Here is a 15,922-nt window from a genome sequence, read left to right as displayed (position 1 = left end):
GCTTACTGACGTACACCTGGTCTTACTTATAAGTGTGTTGTGCTCTTATTATCTTTATACAGTGGGAATAATGTCAATTCGAGTTTTGGGTAATAATATTCAGGGAACTCTTATTGGCCTAATGTCAGATGTTCAGCACTAAAAGCAGCCATTTGCTGTAACATGCTAAGTAGTACACTAGTGGCCTCTTGATCAGAGATCATACAACACAGAACCTGTCAGTAATTGCACAAGTGATTATCAAGGAATTCTAGCCATTAACTCATTGTTATACCTCTGGCCTCTTGATGTGTGAACCTAGGTAACATAGGGTCAAATCAGTTCTGGGACAGTGTACTACCTTCAATAGGTCATGAGTAGTAAGGGACTAGAAGCCTCATCCTCAATGACATGTAGAAATTTGCTTGGAATCACAGCAAGACTTCAAGGGCCACCCACCAGAGCTAGTTAATTTTTTAAACAATAATCTAGAAACCACGATAATCAATATTAGTACTTGAGGAGACACTGAAAGTAATTAGTGAATGTTTAATGGCATTAGAATTTTTTCAAAGGCCTTAAAATACTCATGATTTGAATAAACCTTGATACATACAACTGCTACAGATAATCAAACACTACATGGGTTAAAACTTTATGATTTATGGAGAACCCTTCCTTACCAAAGTTCATTACATGTATTTTTACAGAACTTGCTTCGTACAGCAGTGCAATGCTGTTCTTATTTCTGTAGATTTTATAGGATTGATTGACTTGCAGTATTGTGAATACCTTTCAAAGGGCATCTAAAAACTGTGAAGTAATCCTATTCTTACAAAGGACTACGCTAAAACATGCTCCTTTAATTTATATAAATCAGTCCATATTTTTATACAAATAAATAACAACACTTAACAAAAGGGTCTATACATGAGACTGAGAAAAGTTGGCCAGAAAGAGCAATGAATATGGAAATGTCATGACCAAGACAGGCAGGAGCAGCAGCAGCACAAGACAGGGATGGTAAGGACTCTATTTCATGTCCAACCCACTGAAAGGCAAAACCTGATATAAGAACGCGTTAAGCGTCCAGCCTAACTCCGAGCTAAATTGAAAGACTGATCACTTTTTGCAATATACACTCTTATTTGTTCATTCATTGAATTAATTAGTGCAATTCCACTACAGATGCTTTGAAATGTAAAGGTTAAGTAAACTCTAGAAATTCCTGACATTTTAATAAAACTATAATAATACAATACATTTTAGTAAGGCTAAAAGAATATACAAATACTATTTCTAAAATTAAAGATATGATGTTATACATTTTTATAAGAATATATATGCATACTGTAACTCTGCTCTTATATCTAACAAATGTCATTCAGGTAAATAAAACCATTTAAGCATAACTACAAAACAGATTCTCCACAAAGAGAACTTCCTATACTCCAGAATATAAGGCTATAACAATTTTGCTTATGTTACCAAGTTCTACATCATATGTCAACTAAAATGAATTTCACTACTGTACATTTTTATGAATGGAACTTCCAGTCCTAGAGCAGAGTATTTCTTTTCATGAATGACTGGGTATCCAAATAATACAGTCGGGTACTAAAATTGTGCACTTTGTGATAAAGAAGTGGTTATACAATCAACAATCAGCCTTTTTTGTTCTAAAGGCCCAAGACCTCTGCAATTACAAATTGAATACCTCACTCTGTGTACATACAGTATTGTTGCCAGCTTACAGTAGATGTTAAACTATAAGATATAACTGATGGGTACATCACTTTTGTAATTTGAAACATAGTAATATGTAAAATATATGCATGAGGAATCAGCACCCCGTTAGTGATACAAAATCATGACTGGAATAGATACCTCAACATTTTATACTTCCTAAACATATGAAAAATAGGCTTGAGAACATCATCAGTAGCAACAGTACCTCTAGAGATTGAACTCTTGGACACAAATATCTAATGCTACGGTGTTCTTCAAAATTTGCTAAATTAGGACTCTACGAGGTCTTTTCACAATGAACCTTGCTCACTATTCTGTGGTTTTTTGGACACCATTATACTCGTACTGACATTTATGATGTTTACACTAAAGTACACAATATACCATTATTAGTTCTTCCTTACATTATTAATGTTACAGATATCAATTCAAATCTTGCCAGGATGCTGTTTACAAATATTGATGTCTGTTTTGGGCAAGTGTGCAAAGAATTACAGGTGGTCTCATAAAGATCAAGTTAAGTAAACTAAATGATAATCAACACAGTATACAATAGTGTACAAGCTGCCTGAGGTTCATGGTTGCCCCTCTAAATTCCACTAGCCTTATATCCGATGGTTCTTTTCAAGAGGTTAATCGCTCCTTTGTGGACAGCATTTGCACCTCATTTATTCTTGGACAGCTTGTTATTGCCTGAAGACACTTTCTCAGGTTTTTCTTTATAAGTGCTGTTGCACCTACCAATGCAGGCATTATTTCTATTTCCTTCAGTTCCTATGTGCTTTTCAGGTCGTTCTTTAGGTCTTGGTATTTTGTTATCTTGTGCCTTTCAGCTCTATTGAGACCAAGGCTCCAGTATGAATTCTCCTATGACTTATAAGATTTCCTTTATGGGAAAATGCCTTCCCACATTCCTGCACATGAATGGCTTCTCTCTAGCATGGAGTCTCATATGGACTGTAAGACAAAATTTCTGGGAAAATGCTTTCCCACACTCCTTGCAAACGAATGGCTTCTCTCCTGTATGGATTCTCATATGAACTGTAAGATCTGGTTTCCGGGAAAATGCTTTCCCACATTCCTTGCAGACGAATGGCTTCTCTCCTGTATGGACTTTCATATGAGCTGTAACATGTGTTTTCCGGGAAAATGCTTTCCTACATTCCTTGCACATGAATGGTTTCTCTCCAGTGTGGATTCTAATATGATCTGTAAGATGTGACTTCATGGAAAATGCTTTCCCACATTCCTTACACACAAATGGCTTCTCTCCAGTATGGAGTCTCATATGGATTATAAGACCTGATTTCTGGGAAAATGCTTTCCCACATTCCTTGCACATGAATGGTTTTTCTCCAGTGTGGATTCTAATATGATCTGTAAGATGTGACTTCATGGAAAATGCTTTCCCACATTCCTTACACACAAATGGCTTCTCTCCAGTATGGAGTCTCATATGGATTGTAAGACTTGATTTCAGGGAAAATGCTTTTCCACATTCCTTGCACATGAATGGTTTCTCTCCAGTGTGGATTCTAATATGATCTGTAAGATGTGACTTCACGGAAAATGCTATCCCACATTCCTTACACACAAATGGCTTCTCTTCAGTATGGATTCTCATATGGATTGTAAGCTTTGGTTTGTGGGAAAATGCTTTCCCACACTCCTTGCAGACGAATGGCTTCTCTCCTGTATGGATTCTCATATGAACTGTAAGAACTGTTTTCCGGGAAAATGCTTTCCCACATTCCTTGCACATGAATGGTTTCTCTCCAGTGTGGATTCTAATATGATCTGTAAGATGATGCTTCAAGGAAAATGCTTTCCCACAGTCACTGCATATGAATTTCTCTTTGGTCGGATTTGTGATAGGACTTGTAAGATTAATTCTATTGTAAAATGCTTTCTCACAGTCACTGGATCTGAAAGGCTCCTCTCCATTGTGACTATTCCTTCTCTCTTGTTTTACTTCCTCTTTGCAAGGTTGTGTATGTTTTTCATTCACTACTGAATTAATTTCATGTGAATATTCATCATCTTCATTAGGCTCACAGAATTCTTCTGGCTCTATTTTCGTATCCATCAATGGATCCAGAGACAAAAAGTCTCCATCTCTAGTTTTGCTAAAGGCAGCCATGTTGCTGTTTTCTTGCTTTATGGATGGTAGTGATAATGTACCTTCAATTTCCCTTTTCAAAGGAAATTCTAAAGAATGCTCTGGATTCATTTTAGCCTTTTGTCCAGTGCTGTTCTGTAATGACAATGTGCTCAATTTGCAACTCTTAACACAAAACTGTTTGCAATAAATTTCCCAATGAGTCTGTTATAAATTAAGCACAATATCTTGAATGATTACAACCAGATTTCACTGCTGATGTATGAATCTAATATTTAGAATAGATTTTACTTATTGTTGTTGCAATCTTTAAATTAGGAGTACAATAATTCACTGTTGTTTCTTACACCTTTAAAGTTGCTACTGGTAATGTCCCATGTAGTACCATTAAACAACATGCATTCCCAAAATCTTGATACTGTTCAAAACTGATGAAGGAAGGAAGATTCTTCTAAGGGAGAATCTGAAATCAAAGAATCCAACACAGAATTAGGAAACAATACCAGAACTGAAGAAGCAAAATAATAATTTAAATTTAATTTGGGTGCCCATGAAGGTCTCAGGCCAATTAACAAGGTGTGCATTTGACAGTACTATCCAAACATTAATACAATCTAACCAGCATCAAAACATTCCTGAGGCAACAATGCAACAAAAGATTTAAAGTTAATATTGACATCCACCCTCTCACATCTGTAAACATTCCTAGCTTGACATTAAAGTACATACTATTTCTTGTGAAAAAATCCTTATTAACAAATCAATGGCCAAAAACAGAAAATGCAAGAGGCCAGCATATGAATTTTGTGAGGTAACAACACGAAGGGTGCAGTACACAGTAAATGCTTAATCATATGTGATCCAGTTATACATAACTCCATGAGAGATGAAAGTTTTCAAATTTCATCTCTCCAAGAGAGATGAAAGTTTTCAAATTAGTTTAACTGATTGTTATTGAGAATACAATACATGAGTAGCTATTAAGACCAGCAACACTGATGACAGTCTTGGAAGGTATATGTTACTAAATTTCCTGAAATGTGAAACATTTCTTTTCAGAGCCATATGAACCAGAGATTTTTGTGAAGGTTAAGAAGAGTGAGAAAGGGAATTCCCCTACCTCACATTCCATCACCAAGCACTTTTTCATTTGGCTTGTATACAGTGGACCCTGCAATCGTGGGGGGAGGATGGGTACCACAACCCCCCAGAATAGCTAAGATCTGCGAACAGTACATAAAACCCCTCCAAAAATGCTTAGAACTCTCTACTTTTTGATAGATGAAACAAAAAAAAACTCTAAAAATGGTCAGCACTGCCTATTTTAATAGTTAAAAAGACTCTAAAAATGCTTAGAACTGCCTACTGTTTTGATATTTAAAACAAAACTTCCCTCTAAAAATGCTTATAATTGCCTACTATTTTGTTAAAACAGAAAAATTACTAAAAAAAATCGGTTATGCCTGAGTATATTAATAGTTTTCTCACAAAAAGTGCATTTGATCATGAAAATTATATGAAAATACAGTATTATGTCATTTTTGAATACCATTTCTCAGAAAAAAAATACCGTGAATAGGCAAATTTTTCACAAATAATGGTCCAAAGAAAAATCCACAAATAGATGGAGTCGAGTGTACCTCTGAAAATTTTATATGATACAGTTTTTTCTTTGATTACTTTATCTGCATCTTTTTTTGCTGTTTGCGACTTGGCAATATATTCAGATTTAACTCCAGCCCACCAAAGTTACAAGAATGTGTACATTAATAAATAAAAATGAATACATTCAGGTTTTCACTGCTACAGTGACAGAAAACCTACACATTTTTAAAGTAATATGACATTTTTATAATAAAATAAGATTTTATACAAGAAAAAACTAATAAGTCACCTACACCAAAATAAAAACCTATACCACCATACTAAAAATACAAATCGGCTGGTGAGTACTCCAGGTAATTAGGACAACCCCCCCCCCCCCCCCCCCCCCAGACTTCCCTTAATTCGACAACCTTGTTAAAAGGCAAAAAAAAAAAAAAAAAAAAATCAAAAAAAAAAAAAAAAAAAAAAAAAAAAACACACATATTACGTGGGAAAAACCCTCATGTATTTCATACGGTAAGCGTGGACACGAAACGGAAGGCAGACGCCCCCACACCCACTACACAGACAGGCTCTCTCTCTCTCTCTCCCGGCAATCACCCCATCTCTCTCTCTCTCTCTCCACCTCTTTCTCTCCATTCTAACAGGTAATGAAAAGAGAGAGTTGCATCATAACATAACGTTTATTTACAATAACTAAGTCGGTTAACTAAGTAATCCAGTCTTACAGACTAACTTAAAACAACTCATTGTCAAGTCACCCAAAAGGTCACACCTTTCCCTGGGAACTCTGTCCCACCGAAATCCAGAACCATCCATTCCCAACCGGACACTAAACACTATGTGACAAAAAACTCCCCCGGCGAATGCCACGGCATCTTTGCCTATGACTCGAAGCCCTCTGTCAAAATCCCTCCCATAGGTTTGGGTATGAACGCTTTTAACAGAAAGAGGCGCACACGCACATACGAACACACAGTTCGACAACGCCTCGCGGTTCTAGCTGCATCTAGTTTCACAAAGGCACTTTGGGAAGAGTTCATAAACTGTCGTACATTGACTCGACAAACTAAGCATTTTTATCTCACGCCATCCCCTAGAAACTCATTCATCAGCTACTCTCAGGTCGTTATCTCTGCACTGTCCTCCACATTCCACAGGTTACAGAGAATGCACGAACAATATATTATTAATCAAAACCCTATGTCTTACAGATTGCTCGGCCTCGCACCTATATGCTAGCTCCCGCCTAGCAAAATTGCTTATACAATATAAAACATTGGCCGGCTTAAAATCAATAAGTAAAAACTGCACGTCTCTGGCATCATAAAATAAAGTCTTATCACGCTTTATCTCCCAATAACACAAAACGCATTTTCTCTCATATTTTCTGCATTAGGATTCTTGAATATCCCTCTTCGCTTGTCTGCAAGTAGCTGAACAGACAGCAACAGGCTATAGCAGCTGTAGCAACTGTAGGAAGACGGAATGCCTCCCTCATCGTAGAAGACTCTCACGGCTTCTTGTAGATCCCCAAAAAACACGCTGTAGAATTCTCTCGATCACCCATCATGGAAATACTTCTAATCACCATGGGCAACATGGCAGCAACCTCTCTTTACGGCTGGTGGACGTCTTGCTGGAGTCGGGGAACTTTTGGGCGTTAGTATGTCAGTCAGGTCTTTGGTCAATCTAAGAAAATTAACCCAAACATACTACCTCTATCAAACAATGATCTCAAAAAAGGTCAGAAATACTAACTGAACGTCTCCCAATTAACTCCCTTAAATATGACTACTAAATGATAAGTCATTATCGCAACTCTCTAAGAAAAAGAAACATCAAGTTCTCCAATTCAATTCTCCAAACTCGCACATCAGCACACACACAACTCAGAAATCACAGCAACTCCACGGAATTCTGCACTCACATTTCGAACTCGAATGTGCTCACAAGAAAAAAAAAGAAAGAAAAAAAGAAAAGAATCACGTAACACCCAAACCCAAAAATTTTCTCTTAAGTTCTGACATCTAAACAACCCACAAAATCAGCAAAAATCTCCAACTTTTAACAGCAAAAACCCCTCTACTGCTCAATAATTAATTACAATGAGACTTAATGTCAAACTCCCATTTCGTAAATAGCAACCCTCGAAAAATTACACCTCCCGGTAAAATCAAATCTCCCGTCCAAAAAAGAAATGCTACTTAAGCTCAATCCCCAAATCATATCTCTCATAGGAAAAGGAAGAAAAATAATAAAAAAAAAGAATAATCACAAGTAGATTTCCCCAATCCAAAAATACATAATACATGTATAATATGCATAACTCCCGCGTTTTCCCCAAATGCTCCATGTAAAGTTATGGAATTTGCCAGAAAGCAAACTCTCATACATGCGCTTTCGTGAAATGCTATAGCCACATTTCCAGATATTGCAAAAAATTCTGATCTGTCACCATCAGAAGAAAAGAATCAGCACACGGCTCATCACATCGCTTGTCAGCAGAAAAATCACCTGCGGACGCATGCTCAAACAACAGCACAAAAATTGTCTAGTAAGACACATAAGTTTGGAAACTCATGATTCTCAAGAAAAAAGGTCTAACTGACACATTTCACAGAATTAACTCCAGGATATGACTAATGTGTTCAAAAATTTGTCTCGAAGACTTATTCTCTCAACATGACTTTTCCCCAAATTATATTTCTCCAAGAATAACACACTTGTGAACATGAAAAATGCACACACATCTCCAAATAACTCGTAATGAAGTAATGCCATTCGCCTCTAAATAGACACGAAACCAAAAAAAGAGAACCACAGAAAACTTCTCTTGTCTCGAAAAAACTCCATAACCACAAAAAAAAAGAGAGTCACCCGCCCAAGATTAATTCCAACTCCATTATGAGACATCATATCAATAATAACGCCACTCCGGTTATAGAAATATTTCCTCCATTTGGTTAATAACCAACCCCCTATATTATTCTCTTATTTCTCCAAAGCCACATGTCAGTAAAAACAAAAACACCACTCCAAGAATAGAGAATAATCACCTCTATTTCGGCAAATACAAAATATTTACCTCTATTTCCACAATAACTCCATGTGGAACAAAACAAGGCTCCAAATAATATATCTCCAAAAAATGTGCACTCAAGGCATCTAACTCACACACTCCCAAATATTGCCCCATAATCTCCAAATATGTGTCTCCATTTTGCAACAAAGATGGCTTGCAAAATAATTGAACTAAACATAGCTCATACCACATTGGCAAATATCAAAAATGGCCAAAAAATATATCTCCCATATATTATATCTCAAATATAACTCCAAAATAATATATACCTCCAATTATCTCCCCAAATATAATATATCTCAATTATATCTCAATTCTAACTCCAATTCTCCAGAGAATAACTCAATGTTATAGTCAAAAACTATAAAAACTCTCTCCGTTTAGCATAACTGCTAAAAAAAAGCAAAAACTCGGCATATAAAACTGTCTAGAAAATTCTAGAAAAAATCACCAACGTGCCACAAGTCATTGTAACAGAACTCCAAATTCACAGTGTCTAAGCAAAGACTTCCCCATATGCACTACGACATAGCCATTAGAAAACTTAACCAAGTTTCCTATCTCTCACAAAGTTGTCACAAATACAACAAGGTATTGTGCAAGAAAACTCCCAATTCCTGGAACAAAATATCCAGAGAAAAAAATGTAGTGCCATTACGTATGCATTCAAAACATGCAAGAAATTCTCCCCTATATTACTCTATAGCATCAAATAGGTAAAACACGAACACGTTCTCTTAAATGGCTCTAAGTCATGAACTGAGATAATATTCACACTAACTGGAGAGAAAAACAAATTCAAATTCACCCATGGTAAAAAAAAACTTGTGTCAGCGATGGCTAATTTCCAAAAAAGGAGAAAAGAAAAATCAACGGCACCATTAACTATCTCCCGTAACTCACTAAATGTCAAGCAATTATCTGCTGAACTCATAAAAAAAGAAAAAAAAAACTAAAACAATGTGTTGTTAGTTCTTCCCATAATCACAAAAGATTTCACCTCCCTTGACAGCATTAAAACACCCACGTATTAGTATAAAAAAAATCAGTATCAGAAATATCACTATCACAAAATCACCAAAAAAATTGCTATCATCAAAATCATCAGTATCAGTACAAAAATTATCACCAATGTTAATGCTTGTCCATTCTCCAAAAATTCAGCACAAAATTCAGCAAAACTCACACAATTCACCATGATTCAGCCAGATTCATCAAGATTCAGCAAAACTCATCCCCGTGAATCACTGAAATATTCTCCAAAGTTACAAGAACTCAACAATTAATTAACACAAGACTTCTCCCATTAATTCATCGTAATAATTCTCCTTGAATAATTATCTGTAATAATTATCAAATAATCTCCCATGAAATATCTCAAATCTCTCGTAAAACAATTCTCCCGTAATGATAATTATACTTAAGCAAACCTCCCGTGACACATCTCAAGTATAACAATTATTAATAATAATAATAATAACTCTCCAAAGCAATAATTCTCTTGCAAAGATTTCAAGTAAGGGTGAAATTCAAATAGCATACAACAGTAATGCTGAATCTTATGACATACAATTTCTCCAGCATGCAACACCATGACATAACACCATTGCCACACAACACAGATACAACACCAATCATCGGCATTTCAAAGTAATTTCTCCGACACAATAAAAAAAAATAATCTGTGTATCCCCCTTATATTTGTGTCTTTCAAGGCACAAAGAAACATATAACACATCCCGTGCATGTTAACTACTTTTCCCCTCATTTTCGGAAAAGAAAAATCTCTTTATTTCCTTTTCTCTTCATCCAAGGGAGAGAAAAAAAAATCTCTTTTCCTAAAAAAAGACTCTACGGGCATTTCACTTCATCAACTTATCAATCAGCTGACATCTTAGCATTCAATGTCAAGGCCAAATCCATCTCCAACACTAAGAAAAAAAAAGGAAAAGGGGGAATTCACCCACACTGAGAGAAAAAAAAAAAAAAAAAAAAAAAATTTCTCCCCCCCTGAGAACAACCCCTCAGTCGAGCAGCAGAACAGCCCGAGGCATACCAGTAGTATCCCCCCATCTCCCCTTGAATAGTGTCTGAGGACCCCTACCCAAGGTATACACAAGTGCCCATCCCCTGCACTATCTCACGAGTGAGGCTAGTGGTACCCATGCAACTACCCTCCCAAGGGATGCCCGTACACCCTCGCAATGCAAGGCGCCTCTCTGCAGAAATATGCTGAGCCCTTAAAATTGTGGCGCCGCTCTGTTGTCCACTAAGCCAAATATGCTTATTTATAAGCACAGTTCCCCCAGCATAGAAAAAATACACTCCTATGTTTTAAACAAAGACGAATGCATACGTCTATTATAAACACGTGCAAATAAAGAAAACACTTCACTATGGGGAAAGAAAAAATTGTTTTGACCTCTTGAACCAATCCCATAACCCAGAAATATTTAAACAAAAACCCACTCCTTTTTGATAAACAATAGTTCTTTAACACTCACCACTCCATAATGGGAAAAAAGAACTCGAAATTCTTCGTAAAAACGCGGTAGTGATATAACAACGACCGCCGCACAGGTATCTCGGAACACTCGTCATTGCACAAGCAAAAGTCACACTGGGTGCGCTCACTGCTTCAGGCTGACTCCCTGGGAAAAATGCTGAGTCCCATAAAAATCCTTCCCTCCCTTTAGCACAGTTAATCAGACAGACATTTTCTCATTTTTTCCACTAAGTAACTGAAAACTAACAGTTTAACGATTTTCCACAATCCCACAAAGCTTTGTCGTTCGAAAACTATCGCTAAGTCACGGCCCCTTTTTATTTTTCTAACTGGCCACTCATATCTCTTCATTGGCGTTCCTAGGCATAGAAAAGCAAGAAAACTTTCTATATCCCCTTTTTAACCGCTGACACCACTATTACGTGGGAAAAACCCTCATGTATTTCATACGGTAAGCGTGGACACGAAACGGAAGGCAGACCCCCACACCCACTACACAGACAGGCTCTCTCTCTCTCTCTCCCGGCAATCACCCCATCTCTCTCTCTCTCTCTCCACCTCTTTCTCTCCATTCTAACAGGTAATGAAAATGAGAGAGTTGCATCATAACATAACGTTTATTTACAATAACTAAGTCGATTAACTAAGTAATCCAGTCTTACAGACTAACTTAAAACAACTCATTGTCAAGTCACCCAAAAGGTCACACCTTTCCCTGGGAACTCTGTCCCACCGAAATCCAGAACCATCCATTCCCAACCGGACACTAAACACTATGTGACAAAAAACTCCCCCGGCGAATGCCACGGCATCTTTGCCTATGACTCGAAGCCCTCTGTCAAAATCCCTCCCATAGGTTTGGGTATGAACGCTTTTAACAGAAAGAGGCGCACACGCACATACGAACACACAGTTCGACAACGCCTCGCGGTTCTAGCTGCATCTAGTTTCACAAAGGCACTTTGGGAAGAGTTCATAAACTGTCGTACATTGACTCGACAAACTAAGCATTTTTATCTCACGCCATCCCCTAGAAACTCATTCATCAGCTACTCTCAGGTCGTTATCTCTGCACTGTCCTCCACATTCCACAGGTTACAGAGAATGCACGAACAATATATTATTAATCAAAACCCTATGTCTTACACACACACACAGAGGGACCAACCCATTATGCCATTCCTCCCAACACTATGCCAGCTACAGACAAAGGACTGAAAGAAATGCAATCATCGAACACTGTTTCAATCTCCTTACGATAATGAGATGCAAAAACAGATTTTGAACTCCAAAACTTACTTTGTAAAATAACAGAAAGTGACGAATTGTGTTGAAACACTAGAGACTTCATGAGCTTTGACTTTAAGAAAGGGAAAATCTTCTTCCCTACCCTCAAAATGCACTTCTATAACGAGTTCTCTCAGGAAGAAGGAGACTGCATTCTTAGAAAGAGGTTGAGAGGGATTTTTTACTGAGCACCAAAGACGAGAAGATTGGCCTCTTATTTTCTCCAATCTGTGGAGGTCATACCTTAGCACTCTTACTGGACATAAGAGCTTTTCTCCTTCCTCTGGACCAAGAATATCAGTCAAATTCTTGAGAGTGAAGGAGTGTAACATGGAGTTCACTTATGCGCCTTCCGGATGCTAAGGCTACCAATTGCAGTGTCTTTTTGGTTACACGTCTTATGGAAGAAGATCACATGAGGTCAAAAGACGAGCTAGAAAGTATCTTGAGAACAACATCAAGGTTCCAAGCTTTTGAAACCTTCGGAAACTTAGAATTTACAAAGGATTTCATCAAATCAGAGAGGTCACTATTAGTAGACAAGTCTTTTCCCTTATGTTTAAAAACAGAAGTCAGCATCGCTCTGTAATCCCTAATTGTCGAAGGAGCCACACGTTTTGATTCCATTAAGTACAGAAAAAAGCCCACTACTTCAATTTTAGATGTCTCAGAAGAAGAGACTTTATTTTGTCTACACCATCCTTGAAAGACTCGCCATTTACACTGATAAAGTCTGTTAGAAGAATCTCTTATGCATCTCGTGATAGTTTCTGGATCTCTCCTCTGACAAGGCTCCTGACAGTCTGAAGCCTGTCAGAGCCAAAGTGGACAGTCTTTGATGAAACCTTGCAAAATACACCTGTTTGAGTAGTGACTTTTTGCACAGAAGCAGTCTAGGAAAGTTGACAAGCAGACTGAGTAGATCTGGAAACCATTCCTTCCTTGGTCAGAATGGTGCTACAAGGGTGAGAGACATATAATAAAACAGGACTTATCATAGCCGAATGGAGGAAAGGCATAAGCATCCAGACCCGACCAATCCAGTAACATTACATCACGACCATGTGAGAGGGTCCAGGACCGGAGAGCAAAAGAGAGATGGCAAACAGATCTATCATTGAATTTCCTCAGATCCTCCAAAGGTCCAGACAAACCTTGGAATCAAGCGTCCATTCTGATAGAGGAACTTGTTGACCTTGACTCAATTTATCTGCCATCACATTCATCAAACTGAGGAATCAGGGATATCTGATTCCTCTCTGACCATAACAGAAAGTCCTTTACTTTCTTGTAAAGAATGAATGAATGTGTTCCTCCTTGCTTATGGATATATGACAATGCGGTGGAGTTGTTCACATATACCGCTACCACATGACCTGATACCTGGTGAACAAAAGCGTGTAGACCCAGATGGACTGCTAATAACTCCTTTACATTGATGTGATGGGAATTCTGAGCCACTGACAACTTTCCTGGCCCTTCCATCTCTCCCAACAGAGCTCCCAACCCATGTCAGATGCATTAGAATATAAAACCTTACTTTTAATGCCTTGGGTTCATTAAAAACTATGTAAACTGCATTCTTATTGCATTTTTCATAAAAAAATTTCAAATATTGATTATTTTGCATTTTTGGAGTCATATTTCTTCTGCCAGATCAGCGTTGTAGGCGTCGTAACCCTGGAACATGTGTTGTAAACCTGGAAATAATTTCTGATGAATATAATTGAAAAGCGTTGTAACCTTGGAACGTCGTAAGCCGAACCCGTCGTAAGCCGGGGACTGCCTGTATATGGTGATATAAGTACCCTGTAGAGTAGAAATAATATTAAGAGATTTTACTAATGCAGTTAATGCAGCAGTAAAAATAGAGGCATTATGAAAAAGTCTGCCCACATATGAGCTAATAGTATGAACAATAGCACAACCAACATCACTTGATGTCTTTGATCCATCAGTGAATAGTTTAACAGAACCTGAACGTATTTGGTCAAGATAAACAAAACGAGACTTCACTTCCTGGACATTAACCAATATTTTAACCACAGCTTTTTTGACAGACTGATGGTTCTTGGGTCAACCAAGGAAGCAACTTAGAGCAACTTATTGCCTTAATTTTTTGGTCTTTAATTGACAGTCAACTGCAGCATTAATTCTTACATAAAAAGGCTTGGATGGTCTAGCATTTGCAAACTGATGTGGACCGTTTTCTGGGGAACCTCTTAATATGATCATATACCACAGTCCCAGTTCCTCTCGATTTAAGTCTAGAGGGAGCTCTTCAGTGTCAGTATATGAACTTTCAACTGGTGATATCATAAATGCATCAGAGCATATTCTTAGACCAGCATGATGAACTACATCCAACTCCTTAAGTTTGCTTGCACTTGCTGAAGAGTAGACTTGGCAACCATACTCAAGCTTGGATTTACATATCAGCACCCCAGTTAAAACCTGAGACTACTTTTAAAATGTTAAGGGACTTCTTTACCTTAATTTTCAAGGAGTCAATATGACTAACACATGTCAGCTTCTTATCATCCCTAAAAACTTTACCTCCTCCTCATATGGCATTAGTGTGTCTTTCAGCTTAATATTTGGGATGGTCTCCTTTCAAGCAGTAAAACCTCGGTTTTCAAATGCCTCTCTTTTTGTATGTTTCGGTTCTTGTAGACTTTTTCTACAAAGTTTTCTCTCGGTTTTCGTACACTCGGAAACGCTCCATCCGGGGCCCAGTGTAAGACCAGACCCCATATTGAGCATCCAAACAATGAATCCCATTTTCTTTCGTGACCCATTCTGCTTTTGTGTTTGTTGTTTTAGTGCTTTTTTTATTCTTGTGCAACTGCTAAATAAGCCATCATGGGGCCAAAGAAAGTTCTGTAAAAAAGATGAGAAACACTATAGAATTTAAGAAAGAACTCATAGTAAAGTGTTGGAGGAAAAGATGGTATTTAGTCTAATGAGACATATATCTGTCTGATGATTCTCGCAATGGCATATGCGGCTCATGAGATATGAACCATAAGCGACAGTGGAGAAACAATAATAAGACAAAAAATATCTCTGTGAGAAGGCAGTACTCTGCCCCTCACTAGACTCTGTAGGCCGAGTTGTTTGGGAGTACATTCCAGCTTGGAATGCATTTGGCTTATAGAGCTATCGAGTGCACTACAGATACACTTGAGCAGCTGCATGTTAACCAAAACAGGAGGGAATGAAGCCCTCTTGTTCGGATTTAATGCCACTCCTGTTGTGTTGTTGTTAAAAAAATACTATTGGTCATCTCAAAACCAAACCAGAAACTCTTGGGAGACCTAAAAGGCTGCCCTAAGTTTCAGATTAATTAAGAGAAGGTACTTGTCGTCTCGGTCACACACCAGTAGAACTAACCTACAGGTATGTGTAATGCATACATTATAAAAATACAGATATTTTCCATATCTGTAAATAAACCCATGACCCAAGGGGTCATTGGCGAGTTAGGAGGGTGATCAATAGCCATAACAGGACGTAAAACTAGACCATGCCATGCAATGCTTGCAGTGGCCTGGTTTGTATTTATCTGTATCAACAATTTGCACATCTTGTA

The 15,922-nt window shown here is 37.7% G+C and overlaps 1 pseudogene; it reads right to left on the bottom strand.

Annotated features, from left to right (window-relative positions):
- Positions 1-1,214: 1,214 nt before the first annotated feature.
- LOC135203501 (zinc finger protein OZF-like) overlaps positions 1,215-15,922 on the bottom strand; it is a 36,398-nt pseudogene continuing 21,690 nt past the window's right edge.

Source organism: Macrobrachium nipponense, chromosome 36, assembly GCF_015104395.2.
Source record: "Macrobrachium nipponense isolate FS-2020 chromosome 36, ASM1510439v2, whole genome shotgun sequence".
Taxonomy (NCBI): Eukaryota; Metazoa; Arthropoda; class Malacostraca; order Decapoda; family Palaemonidae; genus Macrobrachium; species Macrobrachium nipponense.
This window is presented reverse-complemented; position numbering and strand designations above follow the sequence as displayed.